This window comes from Condylostylus longicornis, unplaced genomic scaffold (assembly GCF_029603195.1).
Source record: "Condylostylus longicornis isolate FDR11 unplaced genomic scaffold, ASM2960319v2 ptg000031l, whole genome shotgun sequence".
Classification (NCBI taxonomy): Eukaryota; Metazoa; Arthropoda; class Insecta; order Diptera; family Dolichopodidae; genus Condylostylus; species Condylostylus longicornis.
This window is the reverse complement of record NW_026578000.1, coordinates 7,127,908-7,140,713: the sequence shown is the minus strand read 5'-3', so window position 1 is coordinate 7,140,713 and position 12,806 is coordinate 7,127,908.

The window sequence follows — 12,806 nt, the reverse complement described above, 5'->3', positions numbered from 1 at the left end:
TAACATTTTAGCTCCTCTTTTCTTTAAGATGGTTTGAAAAATATACGAATAAAATTTGAATAAAAGAATTTTGAACAAAAAAAAAAGTATAAGTAAAGAAGAATAATTGCAATTGCTTTTGAAATACTCAAGTGTTGTCTGACAAATCTTTGGAATTTCCTGCATTTTCTTATTCATTTTTCTATTTCAAAGGATTTTAGTTTTTTAATTGTAGGTATTCCAAATGGACAATTTTTTTTTTATTTTTTTTACACTGTTCTTTTCTATTTTATCATCGTTGTTACTTTTAATACTATTGCTTCGTTGTTAATTTCAATTGTCACTTACATTAATATGTAAAATATGAGCGCAAATTTATATGACAAAAAAATTTGCGTCGGAGTTTGTTTCTTTGAATTAAAGTTTGAACAACAAAAAAAAAACAAAAAAAATGAAGAGTGTTGGCTGGTGTGATGCAAGCGAAGCATTGCAAATAATTTATGATTTTGTTTATTTTCAATTAAAGAATAACAAATCTTACATATTTCAAATATAAGTGAGTACATACTTTCGATAGGCATATAGAAATGTGAAATAAAAACTCGTTAGTCGAGTATTTCCGAAATTGTGAAAGTAAGCCGTCTCTTTGCTTAGAATCTTAGATTATTTACCACATAAAATTGGTGGAATCAAACAGTATTCAGAAGTACAGAAACCAATAATAAATTTAATGTTTGATTTTCACTTTTTGGTTCGAACTAGGAAAAGACACACAATATATGACACACAATACTTTAAATTCAAACTCTTATAGATTTCTGGGTTCATTAGATGAAAAGAGCCAAGAAAAAAGGAAGAGTGAGCTAATAGTATACGTGAGGTTAAGATTTTGCAATCTTGCTAATGATTCTAGTGAATATAATGAAATATAAGTGGGAGTGACAGTAAATGTGAAGCTTTTTAGTATTAGATAATCTTCTTCTTCTAGCGGCATATTATAGAAGCGTGTGCCAAAAGCTAAAAGCAGTCATCTTTTTCGGTACATTATAAAACTTCATAGTTCAAAATCAATAAAGAGTATCAGTATCAAGTACACATCTGGCAATCTTTATTTTTTTGCAATATTTTAAATAAATTTTTTGCAAAATTTATAAAAATATTTTGTTATTTTTTATTTATTTACAAAAGTATCGTATGTAGATAAATATTTCAATCTATTTAATAATTTATTTGATATTTGCGTCTTTTGAAGAAAAAACAAAAAAACCAAACACGAAAAAATAAGCAAAAGTTTTTTCAATAAAGTGTGAAAAAAATACCAAATAAAATTTAAATTCAAAAAAAAAATAACCTTACTTTTATAGTAGTTTATTGTAATATAATTGGATTGTGTGTGGAAATTATGAAATTTATATACAGACATACCTGACTGTGCTCCTATATAGAAATTTTCTGATTAATTATTTAAATATTTTTTTTGTATTACTTATTTAATAGAAATGCTAATCATAGACTAATAAATTTGCACAAAATCATTATTTGGAGCGCTCTCACCCTCTTCAAAAATTTCCTCTCTTTCTTATATATTCTGACATACAAGTTTGTTGTAATTCACTACAAAAAATAATAAAATCAAAATATTTTTTCCAATGAATTATGGATTTTGAATTTTAATTTGGCATTTTAGTAGATCTTAATAAGATTTATTATAAGATGATCTTATCATTTTACACCGTCTCTAAATTGTTCGAACTAATTTACATATTCGTACGTATGGCTGGGTTATACGTTTATTTTATTAGCATACATAATGTATAAAAACATAAAATTATACAAATTTGGGTATATCGGATTGAATAAAATGTTTTAAAAAATTTAAAAGTGTTATAAATTATTGTGATTAAATTGATTTTTTTTTTTTACAAATTTTTGGCTACTAAAAATGTAAGTGTTATACCGGTGACCGGCATTTTTATTATTTGTAACAAAAATTTTATAGTGGTTCAAAATAATGATTTAAAGATGCAATAATATTACAAAATAAAATGTTAATTTTTTTTTATTTTTATTAATGATTTTAATAGCCGGTAAATTATTGTTATACGCGCACACTCTTTAAACACACAAATTACATACAAATTTTGTTATTCTGATGATAATGATGATTCAATAATTATGATACGATGAAAAGATTAAAAAATTTCATTAAGAAAAAAAAAAATACTTAAAATTTTATAAAAAGATGATGATGAATTGGAATTTTGAGTTTTTGATGAAATTTGAGAAAAAAAATGTATAATATTAATAATAATTTTAATTTAACGCTTCAAAACGAGTACATAATTTAAATAATAATAAAGATTTTTTTTTATTTTTCTAAAAAATTAATGAAATCTGTGTCAATTAATTTTTATAAAGTAGTTAAGTGCAATTTTGCAATAAAATTCAAGATGATTTTTTAAAATTTGAATATTGATGGGAAATAAATTGTTATTGATTTGCAAATTTATTAATCAAGTTAACGTTAAACTTAAATGAATGTAGGTGTTGAACCTTATTTACATGCTATGTGGTATATAACAGACTTAGTAGATCCTCTTAAATTTTTGGTATATTGGCTTATTATGACTTTATAGTTGAAGGGCTTCTTTGATTCTATTGAGAAATATTACAAAGTGCATGAATTTTAAATTAAAAATAAAATAAAAAGTTTAATAAATAGGTGTTCCATGACTGCATATACAGGAATCTATTTGATGAGTAAATTCATTTTGTATATGTGTCGAGAGCCTTTAAATAAATTCTTTTCTTTAATAATTGAAAAATCTATTTTTGAAGAATTTCGAAATAAATTTTAACCTCTCAGTTCATACATATACAGAAAGAGAACGGAGAGCAAACTAGTCTGTCCCGTTGTAGATTTTGAAGATTTGTACAACCTGCGTACAAACGTACAGCATATAGAGATCTTTTTTATACCCCCTAAGTACGGACATGCCCTATATAGCACTCACTTGCGATCCACCCTGATGAACCCGAGTAACTTGTAAGACCAGGAAGACAGCAACTCCGCCGCCGTAAGGGATGCAGTTCTCTTCAGTACATATTCCAGTCTCCTGCTTGTAGTGAAGAATAACAGGGTCGCATTGCTAGGATTAAGTCTTATGCTCACATAGCCGCACCAGGTTTGCACCGCTCATGAACCTCTTTGGACTATGTCACAAAGAATCCTTTTAAACTTATCCCTAGCGATAATGACAATATCATCAGCATAAGCTTGGACATTAATTCTCTGACGGAGCAAACAGAATCCTGTGGGCATCCCCTCTAGGTATCATTTATTTTTTTGTTTTTAATGTAGCAATTTTAAAATTTTTAGTTATTATTTTTTGAATTTTTTTATTAAAATTGCAATCATTTTTGAATTGTATACATATATTTTTTTCATAATTCATAATAAACAACCACTTGTGAATTGTATTACATATACATATCTCAATAATCCTCTAACACTTGTTATATTTAATTAAAAAAAGGACAGTTGTAATTTCTTTTTCAATATAATTGAAGTTTTAACTCATATTGCAATATTCATTTTTAATCTTATAAAATGAAGGTAATTGAAATGTTGTGAGAAAACAAAAATCTCTTTATACCCAAATATCCTAAGGCTGATAAGTGTTAAGAAAATAAACTGTTATTTTCAGTAATTAACAAAGTGGTTTTTAAAATATTTGTGAAAATACGGGTAGTATCATTGAGCTTATGTGTGTATTACGTTTAGTATGCCAGTACGCACAGTAATTATAATAGTACGTACACAAGTTCGATTTCATAATTAATGCAATTTTCCGTTTAGATAAATATACAAAAATTATTCACACATAATATTTAAGATTTATTTGTCTGTACTTAAGCGTATTTAAGATTGGTCACATATGATTAAAATCGCAGAAAAGTACATACTGCAATATTAACAGTTTTTTAATGAAAATTTACATTGAAATTACCGGCATAAGATAAAGTCAAATGATCATATTATAAAAGTATTATTTAAATGCCATATAATTAATTTCAGTATGGATGTTCACACTAAACTGCTTGCATTAAATTATCTTTTAATTTTATTAAGTGATTATTAGTTCTTTGAATTTATATTTAATTAATAATCTATCGATTTTATAAGCATCCGATTCTGCTAATAATGAATATCGTGTCAAAATTGCATAAAGAATATCATGTGACTCCACTATCCGAGGAATACAACGTGGTCCGTAGTGTATTCTACACTAAAAGCAATACATCAAAGAGCGAAAACGTAGTCTTCAGCTTCGTGGCGAATTCGGCACTACTCAATATCAATGACAAGATAACGTGATATGGCACATTCAAATATTAACCTCACTCATTGATCTAGCAATTCATTTACCAGTGTGATAGCTGTCATATTTGTGTAATATGCATTTGCACCTCCCAAGCTTCTATTAGCTGATACTTAGATTTTGAAAATACTACCAAAAGCAAATCAATTATGGAATTTAGCCTTAATATATTTGAGATTGTAAGAAGCCTCAGTACTATAATAGAAACTCGTATATTTATTAAGATTCGTAGTCTTTTTAAAAACAAAATAACCAAGTCGCCAAAATATGTTTAAGTTGCCTAAAACATTTCATATTTTTTTATACATTGTATATTTGCACATCTTAAATTTATTATAATAAGATACATAAGTAATAAACATCTATTCAAAAATTAAAAGTCATTCCTTATGCTGTAATTTATCCATGTATAGCGCACAATAATAGGAAAAAAATTTGAATATTATGTCTTAATAGTTAATTATGTATGAAATATGTAGAAAAAATATTAAAGGTATAAGTATAGAAATAAGTAAGTAACGTATGTGAGATTATACAGGTTATTAATCGAATTCAAATTATCATTATTTTTTATTTTTTTTTTTATAATATTTTCAAATTGTTGATTTGTAAATATCTTATAAGAGATAAGAGGATTTCAACACACGCATGTTTAATAACCTTGTTTAAAATGTAAAAACATTTTTTTTTACATTATTTATACTGTTCATTGTAAAATGTATGTTAAATTTAGGTACCTATACATTATTGTATGACATTGTATAACAACATAATATACTCAATTGGTATAAAACAAAGGTTAAAGACTTACTTTGAAATTTTTATACCCCAATAAACTCATGTGTTATTTAAAATGATTCATTTCTAATATAGATTATCTGTATAGTCCTATATTGTATACGTATGTATATTAGGCGGACAACATTTATAATATTAAAAATTAAAATACTTGCAGAAAGTATGTAAAAATGCTAAGAGCAATTTATTATTTGATTTTGAAATATTTACATAAAAATGCCCAGTTATAGCATAATATAGGGATTTGATTGAACTTTAAATAATAATAAATAAGAAGTAAGTAGAAAAAATAAATATAACAAGAGTAATTTCTTAAGGCGCCCCCAATTTTGATTTTTTAAACATTTTCTTTATTGATTTTTGTGTTGACATTTTTGTAAATGACATATGCATGACATTTTTATATCTTATAGGAAATTGTGTAGGTTATGTTTGTTTGTTTTTGACTTATTTGTTTTTTTTTCATCATTTACAGTAGGTATTTTGATTTAGAAATTGACATAAATAACAGCAACAAAGTGAAAATCATATAGAGTAACCACCGATAACATTAACTAATCATTTTTATTAATCACTCCTTAAATGGATTAAAATGTTTAAATTATATTTTCTTTTTTTTTTGCGTAAAAGTTGAAAAAATTATTATTTTTTTTTCTATTTATTGAAAAACACTAATGAGTTATTGTTTTTATTTCATATTGTTTTTCAGCTTTAGGCTAAAAATTCCATTTAGTTGTTTCTTACGAGTACATTAATTTTAATAAATTGTTTTTTTCCAAAAAATCTTAAAAGGAATTTTTAATATTTTATCACAATAGAGATAGCATTTAAATTACAACGGTATTTTCAAAATAATAAATGATAAAATTAATTTGGGTTTGGTGCAGTGTGAGGAATGGGAGAGGTGAGAGAAGATTTCTTAAGACGACAAAAATTTTAATTTACTATATTATAGAACTGTGCAGTATTTTTTGAAAAATTTTCTATTATTATGATTGATTTCCAAAAATTATTTTAAACAATCAAATTTTATATGGAAATTTTAATAATAATTTATGTTGTCATAACTTCAAATTACAAAAAAAAATAAGAGAATATTGCAAAACCAGTAAAGTATGTGAAAATAATTATGAATTATATTGAATATTTTTATTATCATTTGGGCACATATTTTATAGATTTTAAAGTAGAGGGTTTTAGTTATACTTGCATACGGACGTGATATTTAACGTATACTAAATTATTTGTGCACTAAAATCTCAAGTTAATTTCTATATCTTGTACAAATAATGGATGTTTTAGTAAACAACTGTAGGAATTCTTGCTTTCAAAGATGACGTAAAATTTTAATTTAAGATGTATGCGCTTGGTATCTAGAGTTCGCATACTAACGACTATGCTTATTAGCTAGGCAGTTATCGGAATTTGCTGTCCTACCTTGATTTGAGACGCCTGTCGTTAGCTGACCTGTAGATATTAGACTGAAATTTACAAAACAAGAGATATGCCTCTAGTCATGATCACTTCAGAAATGTACAGCTTCGATCATTTCAATCGCTTTTCCATCGTCTGCCATGACCGGAATTCATCACTGGGTGGTGATAGCACGATTTTGATTTCCAATGAGAGGGATATGTCCGTGTATTTACTTGAGCTGAATTAGTATAAGTGGAATGCGGGACGGCTGCAATATGCCATGTGATGATCGGAAAGGAAAACGTTCTTTTGCCCATATCTCTCCTCAGTAATCTACAACCTACAATATCTATTAAATATTTTTTAATTTATATTAAATATAAATTATATAATAGGGTCAAGTTTACTTTAATTTTTGTTTAGTTCAAATATTTCTTTTCTTTTATGAAAATTGAATTAAAATTTTTGTTTATCATATTTCTTAAAGTTCTCCATTGCAATAAAACTAAGTAATAATAATTTTATGGACCCCAATGATGTAGAAATTCTTTTAATTGAGGTTTATTAAATGTGTTAAAAATCTTTTATAATTGGTTAACAAAATTATATTTTTATATTTTTTTATACGATTTTTTTACGATTAAGTTATGCTTATTAAATTATTTCGATTGCTTAATTTAGTGAACAACTATTGTAAAATTATCAATTTCATTATAATTTTTATTTTTATTAAAAGTATTAAGACTCTTAACAAGTGATGAATAATGAAACAATTTTAATAGAATTTTTCAATATTTTTCAATCGTAGTATAAAAAATATATTAATTATTTCGCAACAATATGAACAAATTTTGTATTAAAGTATAAATTGTAAAACGCAACATAAATAATACAAAATTACCTAACTGAATACTCTATAATTAATTTAATATGCAATTTGTATGCAAAGTACTCTATAAATTAAAATTATGCACCATTTAACTTAAATGCCATAATTTGCTATTGTGTGGCATAAATATTCAAACTGTTAATTAACATAAACATTCACTTATAATTTTAATATGAATTTTTTTTTGTGATTTACTTACTTTTATAAATTTACAAAAAAATATTTCATTGAAAAAAATTTCATATTCTCATAAGATTGAAATTAGATTAAATTTTGAAGTATGTATGTTTGTATATGTAATAAAAATCTCATATAATATTAAATTTAATAAATAATCAAACGTTCACAATATACATTGGTTCATTGTAAGTATGAATGTGTTATAGGTATAAAATAAAGAAAGCAGTCTTTCTCAAAATATTTTTTTTGAAACGCATTAATCAGTAATGATTTGTATTTCAAAAAACATGAGTGAAATCATTTTCAATTTGGTATACTCTCAGAGAAACTGTCAGAGAAGTGACAATAAAATATGTATACCCGCTTGTTGTCATTTATGAAAATATTCATACTCCATTTACATATTTAAAATTAATACTATAATATGCGAAAAGCTACTCAAAAGAAAATATATTTTTACTAAGTATTCTAGTTTGGCCAGCTATGCATCAATAATATTATGATAGTTGGACAGGAAGAAATTAGAAATACTGCACCAGATGTTCTGAATTATAGTCGGTTGTGTTGTGACGTATTGGCTTGTAAAATGTTCTTGTTCTTTAAACGGGAATACATTAAAATTTAAGTCTCTGCGGTAATTACCACAAGTCAGATTGATGGTCATAGTGATATTGAACACATGTGTTCAGTCTTCAATCAGCCAATTTATATAATTCTTAAGCAATGAAACTGCACCTACATACACTTATATTTCAAACAAAGTTTATGGCATTTGACAAATTGCTTAAAACATTTTATGATAATTAAGTAATTTATCACATTGACACTTTTGTTTTATGTGGCCATTAAACTTCAAAACTTATAAAAAGTTGACAAATCCTTTTTTTTTGCTTTTTCTGAAACTGTATGTCACAAAAATTTTTTTTTTTCAATTTTACAGTCTATTTAAAATATTTATTATGTTTTTTTGACAATGTAGGTGTAACTGAATTTAAATCTAATTTTATAGAATAAAAAAATAAATAAATATTATAATGTGGAGGAATAGAAAGAGATGAAGAATATAAAATGAAATAAAAAACGAATTACAAATAAAATGTACACACCTTACACGTTCAAAAATTCACCTTTTTGCATTTTTACTTCAAATTTTCCAAAGATGCACTTTATAAGGATCAGATTTTTTTGTTTTTATAAAAATGTCTTTATAAGTATGTAAGCATTGAGATAATTTTATTAAATTATGATAATTAAATACAAATTTTTATATTTATCTTCTTTTCTTGTGCAGTATAAAAGAACAAAATGAACAGAAATAAGCAAATTTAAATAATTCAAATATTGTTGATTGAATCAGCATAGAAATTCAATAAAAATGCAATTCCCAAACTTGTCATGTGATCATCACAAAAACCAAGATAATTTTCAAAGCATCCGTTATTGTTATTTTGCCATTCAAATATGGGTTTAATTAAATGTTCATCATTGAAATTAATGAAACCAGCATAGCTGCATAAGAGAACTAAAAGCAGATAGAAAAAAAAATAAAAACAATAATAAATGTTATGTAATTATAAAATTCTTTAAAATTAGTTTTACGATTTTTCATCTTTTTTGTGTTCTTCATTTTTTTACCAATGAAAATGAAGACCTTAAGCTTTTTTTTTAAGTTGATAATTTGAATGTGCAAACACACCTTAAAGGTGGCAGACGTGTTTGATTATTGTGATTTTAAATGTGTCTTTTTCTATTAAAATCGCTTTTATTATTAAAGAATTAATTTTTATTGCAAAATTTGGCATTTAGATTAATATAGTTTTTGAAATTAAATTCTATTTCATTTTTAAAAATTTCAAAAATTAAATATTTTAATGAAAAAGGCCTAAAGCATTTAAATTTCAATAATTAGAATGGATTTTTTTTTGCATTGAAAAGAAAATGTTCTAAGAAAAATTGTAAACAGCTGTAATTGTTTTAGATTTTTTTTTAATTGCAAACATGCGGAAAATGCAAATTTTAATTTTTGTGCAAACTAATAAGTAAAAGTTATTTTTGCAGAAATATTTTAAATAAATGATTTAATAGAGGTGAATACCAAAAAAAAAAAAAACAAAATAATTAGCAAAACGAATTAAAACTGTGTGGAATGAAAAATGCATAGTTTTTAATTTGAAGGGTAAATTAGGAAGTAATTCGGTTTTACGGTACAAATATGTCATAAATGACGATTCAAATTTACTTAAAAGTTGTGTTTAAATGAATTCGCGTACTTTTTTGTAAATATTTTTGAAAATTGTTAGAAATTTGGTTTGTTCAAATTATTCATGAATGAAACAGGCAACCTTTATAACGTTCGATGACTACTCGTATTACAACGTCTAAAAAAAATTTATTTTTTTAATAATGAGTCATAGTCAAAAGAGACAGAATATAATTAATACCCGATCTCGGATGTCACATTATTCACATTTCGCAATTCACAATATTATAGTAAAAAGCACATATATGTATAGGTCAAAATTTTCCCAAGTGTAAACACTATAAGGAAATTTCAATGGGTTTACAATCATAATGCTAATAAGTCCCAAATAAATTTATTAAATTCTATGATTTATTAAAGATTTATGTAAAAATTTTTCAAACATTTTTCTATTAAAACAAAATATTCCCATTTTTAATAAAACTTAAGAAAAATTAGCAATGTATTTATAAATATTCTTGTAAGTTTTGTTAAAATAAATTCTTTTCGATATGCATTTAATTTTATTTCAATTGGCGCCTCATTCAAAAATTTCCATTTAGATAAGGTTTTTTTTTATGCTAAAAGGCACTCTAAATATTTTACAATCTGCTATATAAATGTTTTTTTTCCGATATGAAGGGAGTGTTTTTATTGTTTTGTTTTCAATATTTTTAATATTAAATTCCATTAAAATACAATTTTGAAGTATAAGGTAGCGCATATTTTATCACATTATAATTTTGATCATTGTAGGTTTTAGATTTTAATCGAAAATCGCGTGAATTACAATAAATATTTTCCTAGTTTCTTACATTTATACAATACAAATGCCTATAAATTATTAAAAAAAAAACTCAAATTAATTTTATTCATTGTTTTTAAAAAAATAATAAAATGGTATTTTAAAAGTTTTCATATGCGGTACAATCGTATAATAATTTGAATTGCTTAAAATATTTGTATTGTATTTAATTTTTTAAAAGTGCACAAGAACTATGACTCACTGTGGAATGTACTGTTGTTTCATTTCATGTAAAAAATTTATGTTTTTGTTTTAGAAAGTGCAGCTGTAGGTACATAAATAAATCATTTTTTATTTTATTTTTTTTAATTTAATCTATGATAAAATTCTATCTGAATGGTTTACTGCAATAATTCAATCAATTTACGCTGGACAATATGTTGAAACCTTAAGACATCAATTCAAATACACTTTTCTATGAATTTTTTCTCTCAATTTTACAGTTTCCAAATAAGAGGAGAGTGTGAAGTTAAATATAATTGCAAAGTAAAAGGCAGTGACCCCGTACTTGATTTGAAATAAGCTCGAAACTTAGTTGCGTTTTTAGAATGTAAGGTTGAAAGCTCGAAAATGACGTTAAGCTATTACATTTCAAGTCAAGTAAGCAAAATTTGTTGATTGATTTGAGTGAAGTCGGCTTCAAAGCAAGTAACGTTTATATAACATAATAAATTATACAAACATAACCGAAGCGGTGTACAGAAACGGTGAACGATTTTCATTGTTAACCAAGAACAACAGCGGAATGGCAAAATACAGTATTTTGTATATAATGTCACACATACATTGGAACAGCCATTGTCAAAAAAAAACCGCAAGCAGTAAATTATGTTAGGAATGATAAGCTATTCGCCGTCGTAAGCAATTCGCGGCTGTACTATTGAATAATGATAAAAAAATTATTTATTTATTTTTGACATTAAAAAACAATTACATATAGCAAAATTTATTTCCAAATTATATTTAACTCCCATAAATATATATGTATATACATAAATTAAACAAGAAAAGAACAAATTTTAAAAATAATTTTTAATATTAGATCATTCATTCATCTTGTCATAATTCTTGTCAATTTACTACTCCTAATTCACGTGCCATTTAAAACACTGCGATCCGTTCTGCAATATTATTAACGTTTATTAAACCTGTCAAATTACGATAATTTTTTTTTTATTACAAAATTTTAATTTTAGAAAAATTCTTTTCTGTATATATATACAGTTTTGTGTTTTTTTTTTTACCGCATCGATTTGAAAGATTAATTTTTATTTAATATTAAACATTGATATTTTTTTTTATTAATGATACAAAACGTCAATCTATCAATCAATATTTCAGATTTCAAAAACAACAAAAACAAAACATTTATATACAGTTACGGTAGTATATATATTATGTAGATATAAAATATAATATGCTTGTATTATATTTTTAATTAAATAAATAATTTTCAATGACGAAATTTATAAAATATTTAAGGTAATAATTCATATTATGATTAATAGAGGGCAGCAATCATTTTAAATAAAAGTAAAAACAAAGAAGATGATTGGTACTAGATATTAATCCTTCAATTTTGAATACATTATAACATTGTGAACACATAATTTTAGTATATATACATATGTATGTATACATAAGTATATAGAAATATAGATGGGCATATAGTCGATATTGAAAGATGATATTTTTAAGATCACGATTTATATGAAACATTAGAGAAAAATTAACATCAATAATGATTTTTCAAAATAATGAAGTGTTAAAATTTTTTTTTCACTGCTTTTTAATATTGTTTTGTGTTAATTGCGACATTTTTTTCATGAAAATGCTTTTAAACCTTATCTCTTTAGTGAACAAGTTTTGTTGACAAAAAAATTAAATATTTGATAAAAATCGTGTAATTTTTATATTTGACACCAAGTGTCGCATTTTTGATTGATGTCTGGTTACAAAATTATTTGACGTTCTGACATTATACGATGACAAAATTATTTAAACAGTTTGCTATTTCAGTAGAAGTTTTAATTGTTTTTCCAAACTAACATTTAAATATATAATTGGTTCTTAAATTTTTATTATTTTAACTGAATTAAATGGGAAAAAGCAAGCTTA